The sequence below is a fragment of the Lactuca saligna genome, chromosome 6 (genome assembly GCF_052625555.1).
Source record: "Lactuca saligna cultivar CGN05327 chromosome 6, ASM5262555v1, whole genome shotgun sequence".
NCBI classification, from domain to species: domain Eukaryota; kingdom Viridiplantae; phylum Streptophyta; class Magnoliopsida; order Asterales; family Asteraceae; genus Lactuca; species Lactuca saligna.
The window spans coordinates 22,586,381-22,592,620 of record NC_136422.1 but is presented as its reverse complement, the minus strand read 5'-3'; positions in this window follow the sequence as shown (position 1 = coordinate 22,592,620).

The following is a 6,240-nucleotide window of genomic DNA, read 5'->3' as shown; positions in this document are numbered from 1 at the left end:
CACCTAATCAATGTGCCGGTTAACCACACACGCTCCATTGATCTATGACAAACATCGAGTTACCCTTCGCTACCAATGTCATCCCCAAATTAGTGTGCCGGTTAACCACACACGCTCCACTAACGTTTGACAAGGGTACGAAGTGTAATTCCATGGGTTAGCATACAATTTCACATTTTGCCTAATGTAACTATGATTTGGGAATTTGAAAAAGCATTCAGTTACTTTGTACTTCATTATACTTATAATGGAAGGTTTCTGTCCTATCCTACCCGTTCGGCTAACGACCCTCCACTAGTCAAGAGTGCGGTGGGTAAGAGTGGATACCCATTCAATCGCCATTTTATAGGCAATTTCCTTAAACACCCCTTATAGACTAGCTTCGTGAATGAGGCCTACTAACGGTAAGACTGACTTTTTAGTTATACATATATAATATTAAACTTTTAATGTTATATATAGTATAAGGGTGTATTTTACACTTTTAAAATACCAGGTGGTTTAAATTATACTTTTAATTAACCAAAATCATTATGGATTTATTAAATCTCTTTTAATTATACACTTAATTAATTTAATAAAACCATAAGGGTTTAATTTGAAATTTTCAAGATCAGGGTTTTGGATTTTAGACTTTCAAAATTAACTTTTAATCAACAATTTAAATTCCAAAACTTGAGGGCAAGTTTTGAAACTCTTCAAAACAATTAGGTTTTAATCTCACTTAAATTTTTTTTTTTGAATTTAAGACATTTAAATTAAAATTTTAAGTATTAAAACTCTTGATTTAATAATTACCATAAATTAAACAATTAATTTAAATTATTAAATCACAAGGGATTATCTAGATCATGAGGATAATTACCAATTATACATCTAAGATATCCTAATCCCTTGAATCCCTCTCTAAATCTCGAAAATAAGGGATGGGATAATTCAAGATCTTTAATTACCATATTTAACAATTAAAAGATAATTACAAGATATGGGATTATCCAAATCCCTAAAATTTAGGATCTAACCTTGGGGAAGGAGGTAATTTCGAAATCCAAGGGTTGGATAACCCTAGATTTCAAAATCTTGGAGGCTAAGGAAAGGATTTGGGAAACCCTAGCAAAAAATCGCCATCTAGGGTTTTGCAACCCTAATTGCGAAAATTGCCTAGCCTTTAGGGTTCATTAGCCATAAACCCTAATATGTCAAGTTCATAAAATTGAATAAAAGCTAATTGAAAACAAAAACCAATGGCTCTGATACCACTGTTGGGTCTTATACAAACAATCCTATGTGTGCATGCAACCCTAGTATTGGATCTATGTTTTCACTATTAGTTATACAACTTTATGAACACAAAAAGAAACCTGGCATGCTACTATAATTTTCGAAATTCATATATAAAACTAGAATACATACCTTTTGTTGTTATATAGCAATAACAACTAGTTCCTTGAATTTCCTTAGCTCTTGAAAGCAAGTACCACAAGTGTAGTACCTCTAATGGAGTCACAAACACCATATGCAACTTGGATGAAGAGGAGAAGTAAAGGAGGCACCAAAAACGGCTGGAAACCCTAATGGAAGTGTTCTCCACGTTTTTGGGGCTTAAGGGTCCCTTTTATACATGTAGGCTATTAGGGTTTACAACTAGGAAACCCTAATCTGACTGCTTAGGCCCTAAGCAGCCCATGGACTCCTTAAACATATCCCTTGGACGACTTCTAATGGGCTTCCCATAGAATTCGTTCAACCTATATATTATTAGGTGATCCATAGCCCAATTATAATTATCTTATAATTACAACTTCAGTCCCCTAAGTTTAATTAATCTCTTTTAGCCACAAAATTAATTCTTAATTAATTCTTGACCAATATTAATTAAACAATATGATTTCTCCTTTAATATATTATTCTCATAATATATTAATAAATCATATTTAAACCTTTCTCTCCTTAAATCATCCTACATATTGCTATAGTGAAGGCAACCCAAAAGGACCATGCTCATGATCGGGTCAAGTATATACCAAAACAGTTATGGACTTAGACACTAATCCAACAATAATAAGTACTTGGGTTATTATTATGTGTTATATAAATATGGTTTAATGCTTATATAATAGTAATAATAGCTAGACTATTAATTAGTCTCGACGAATAATAGACTAAACTCTAGTGGTAATAATACTAAGTTTTGTCGTAGGAAATTATTTTTTATTATGAAGTGAAGCGCTGTCTGAGTTCGGAATCACCACCTTTTCAAGTGAGTGCATGGTCCCTTTCATCTTACACATAGATATGAAGTACTTTATATAAACTACATTCTATGTGTGCATATTATCTGTATAATTGCTATCTATGTTGGATGAACGATTTTATACAAGTTTTATATGATTTAAACTATATATGTATTTATATCTACATAATATGTTGGGTAAAACATGGGTAGATGAAATATGAGTTGGATGATGAGTTGAGAGGTGATATAACCATGAGGTAAGGGTGAGAGGTGGACGATGTGAGAAGCCTTGTTCCCAAATGCTGGCCCCATCATCTAGCAGAGTATGGATGACAACCACAGACTATTCTAGCCAGTCCAGTGGAACACTAGCAAGCTCGCAACCTGTACGTGTTGTGAACGATGTGTTCACCAGTGTACTCTAAAAACCCATTGACATGTATTGCGAATGGACTCTCGAAAATGATATTGTCAATAAATGAGATAACCCTAGCAGCTGCGCCTCACATAGAATGTCACAATTCTGGCAGCCGTGCCTAAGTGATAGAACTAGTAGCTGTGCTTGACAACTATGTCATTGACAACGATGGACTTCGTACCTATTCCTTAGGATAATCCTTAGGAATGAATGAATGAGAAATAACTGATTCTTAGGGTAGATCCTTAAGAGTAAAGAAGATAATGGGATGGGTAATTGGGTTAACTGTTTGATGATTAAACATAATAATTATATTATGGTGGGTTGAAAACCTTATGTACTCACCAGGTTTCCCAACCTGACCCACTCAGTTTATTTATATCACAGGTGTTGATATGAAGTCACATTAGACTGAGATACTAAGGAGATATAAATCACTAGTGATAATGAATGTAAGTTATGTTTATGCTTATGTTTATGTATTGACGATGATATCCCAAATGTTTTAAAGAGAATAAAAATACTTTTCTTCAGAAATGCCCTGATAACGTATTTATCATTTTTCACTGGGAACAAATTCCGCACATTTTTATTAAAAAGAGGTACTCTCATTTTTATAAAGCATAAACAAAATCGGTCTTTTCTGGCCGTGAAACTGAGGATGTGACAGTATTAGTCCACAATAGAAATCAAAAGGAAGGAGAAGAAAGAGATTTGTTTAATAAGAAATACATTTCTCAAATTGAAAACCCAAATGATCTTCGTGCTCTTAAGTTTGTTGAAGTTCAAGACAATGGAGTTCAATGTGGTGTTCTTGATGTTCTTGAAGTTCATGATGAGAATATTCAATTTGATTCTCATGAAGATGAAAAAGTTTTTTTGCTCGATTGGAGTACAAACTGATGATATTTTGTGTTCTTGTGATTCATTTGAAGGAATGATTCCTTATCGGAAGCCGATGATACAAGAATTTCACAAGTATCAAACACCAAAAGATTTGATTCAGTCTCACAGAGTTGAAGTTGTGTAAAGTGGGTTTGTTCATGAAATCAAGTCTTCAAGATGCAAAAAGATGAGAAAGAAAAAGAATAAGATGATTAAAGGCAAAACAAGCGGGGTTTCTTCGCAAAAATCATCAAATGTTGTGAAGTCAAAATCCGTTAAGCAAATTTGGGTTCCAAAGCAACAATTTCCAAAGGTTACATTGAATTTGAAGTCAAAACCCAAAAGTGTTGGTGGTTCGTAAGAAGATGTTCTTGGATCGTTGAAGAACACGAAGAACAAGTTGTACATCACGCATAATGGGTGGTACAATGTTCAAATTGGATATTTTCTCATATCAACAAAAGAATCAAGATTTTCTAAATTTTATTCGTTCGTTGCAATTGCATCTCGATTCGTCGAAAAGGTATCTCAAATTCTCAAATTGATTCCAAAACATCCATAATTTTGATTCTTATTTTGCGTTTTCATTTTTTATCGATTTGCCTCATTCAATCTAATCCATTTCAACCCCTTTGTTGATCCAATTATTTTTATATAGATCAAATCCCAATCCAAAAGATTTAATCCATTACAATTCATTGATCCAAATCATTCAATATGTTACTGTTCATTTAGTTAGATTGAGCCCAATCAATTAATCTGTTAACTGTTCATCAAACGCAATTCGATCCCATTCTAAATTCTTGGTAATGTTCATCATTTAACCCAGTTTGAAATCAATTGATAAAAGATTGAGATCGAAGAATGTTCAGAGCTTGAGTTCAACTATGATTTGAGAACCGACTATGAATTTGAAGGCGGATAATGGTGGTTGATGATTTTGTCGTGGTTCAGCAAATTGAGACTAGAGTTTGTTTGATACGAGTTCTAGAAGAGAATTGATTTTGATATTATTCGTCGATTATGGGCTAAGATCGAAGAACGGATAATGACTAAGAAATTTGGATCATATATGTTTTCGCAGATTGATTTAATTTTTGTTTCGAATCTAATTTTGACTTTAATTATCGAATATTTGATGTTGAAGGAGATTGTCTTGATAACAACGAGCATTACTGGTTTCGATTTTGAAGAATCTAAAGAAATTGCTATGAAGAAATTGATAATCGAAATTGAAGTTTTGGGGAGTGTGAGTTCGATTTTGGGTATTACTGGTCTAAGAATCGAAGGATGATAATCGATTGGTAGTTGATGCTATGGTTACGAAAGAAATTGCTAGTCAAAGGTTCGTTTTTATGAGAATAAATAGGAAATCGATTTTGATTCAAAAGACTGATAAATGATTTATGGCAATCTGTTAATGGAAGATTTCGATGCTTTAGGTATCTATTATCCTCACTATGTTCGATCGTTTTGAAAACAAGTGATGTTTTGATTTGGGAAAGTTGGATCTGATATCGATTATGAACAGCAAACGAAGAGCTGATGGATATCGTTCCAAGGGAAGAACAAATTTTAGGAACAAGATGATCTGGGGACAATGATTTCAAAGGAAGGGACGGGTCAAGATTCAAATGGTCGATGGTTTTGAGTCGATGAAAAAGCGAAGGCTTGATGGTTAATTGCGAAGGTTTAATTGTTAAAAGCGAAGGGTTGAATTTTGGGTTGTGCTTCGACTATCGAAGTCTTGTAGTAGTTGAAAAGCGAAGCTTGTAAACCTGTTGAATTCTTTATCGGTATAACGTGAATTGGGGAAGAAAACATAAATTTTTCGAAATTGGTCCCTAAAGTTTCAAAGATATGGCAACAGTGGTTTAATTTTGAATTGGAGCAAAAATTGTTGAGAATGCAAAACTTTTGAAGTGAGTCCCTGCAGTTTTGAAATTTTGTCAGAATTTATCGGGTAACAAAGTTGAGAAATTGAAGAAGTTTCATGTTCAGTCCCTACAGTGCGAACTTACACTTTATTTCGCATCTTAAGCTATTTTTAGCGCAACAGGTCCCTACAGAATTCAGAAAGTGACAGTTTTTACCCGGATTTCGCATCTTAAGCTATTTTAGCGCAACGAGTCCCTAAGAATTCAGAAAGTGGCAGTTTTTACCCGGATTTCGGAAAATCTTGCCACTCTCACCCAAAAGTCAAAAAAATTTCGAGGCTTTTTTTTTTGAATTGTTTTTCCGTGCAAGTTTTTTGGTGTTTCACTTTTGGTACACATCAGGGGGAGTACTATGAAGATTAATCCTCGAGCGCTTCTCACCCTTAATGGGTTTTATAATAATTTTTGGTTTATAAAAAGGGGGAGAATGAAGAGTGAGTATTCGAAGCGGGTTTCCTGGTATTTATTTGCGGATTTGGAGATTGATGTTACTTCGAGGGGGAGTTTGGTCTTAATCGCACAAGCTCGTTGGATATTGAAGCTGGGACATCCAATCATAACTTTGAGGGGGGGGGGGGGGAATCTTAGGGTGCATAGTCACGCTTGGACGTGGAGTGTTAGGCTTAACCTCTTGTATGTGTAAATGGGTTTAGTCTTTCCTATAAATAGGAAGTGAGTGACTCCCATTATGGAAGGAACCATTTTGGAGTGTTAGACTGGAGATAGAATTGTACAAGACCTACTTTGTATATTATTTCTAGATA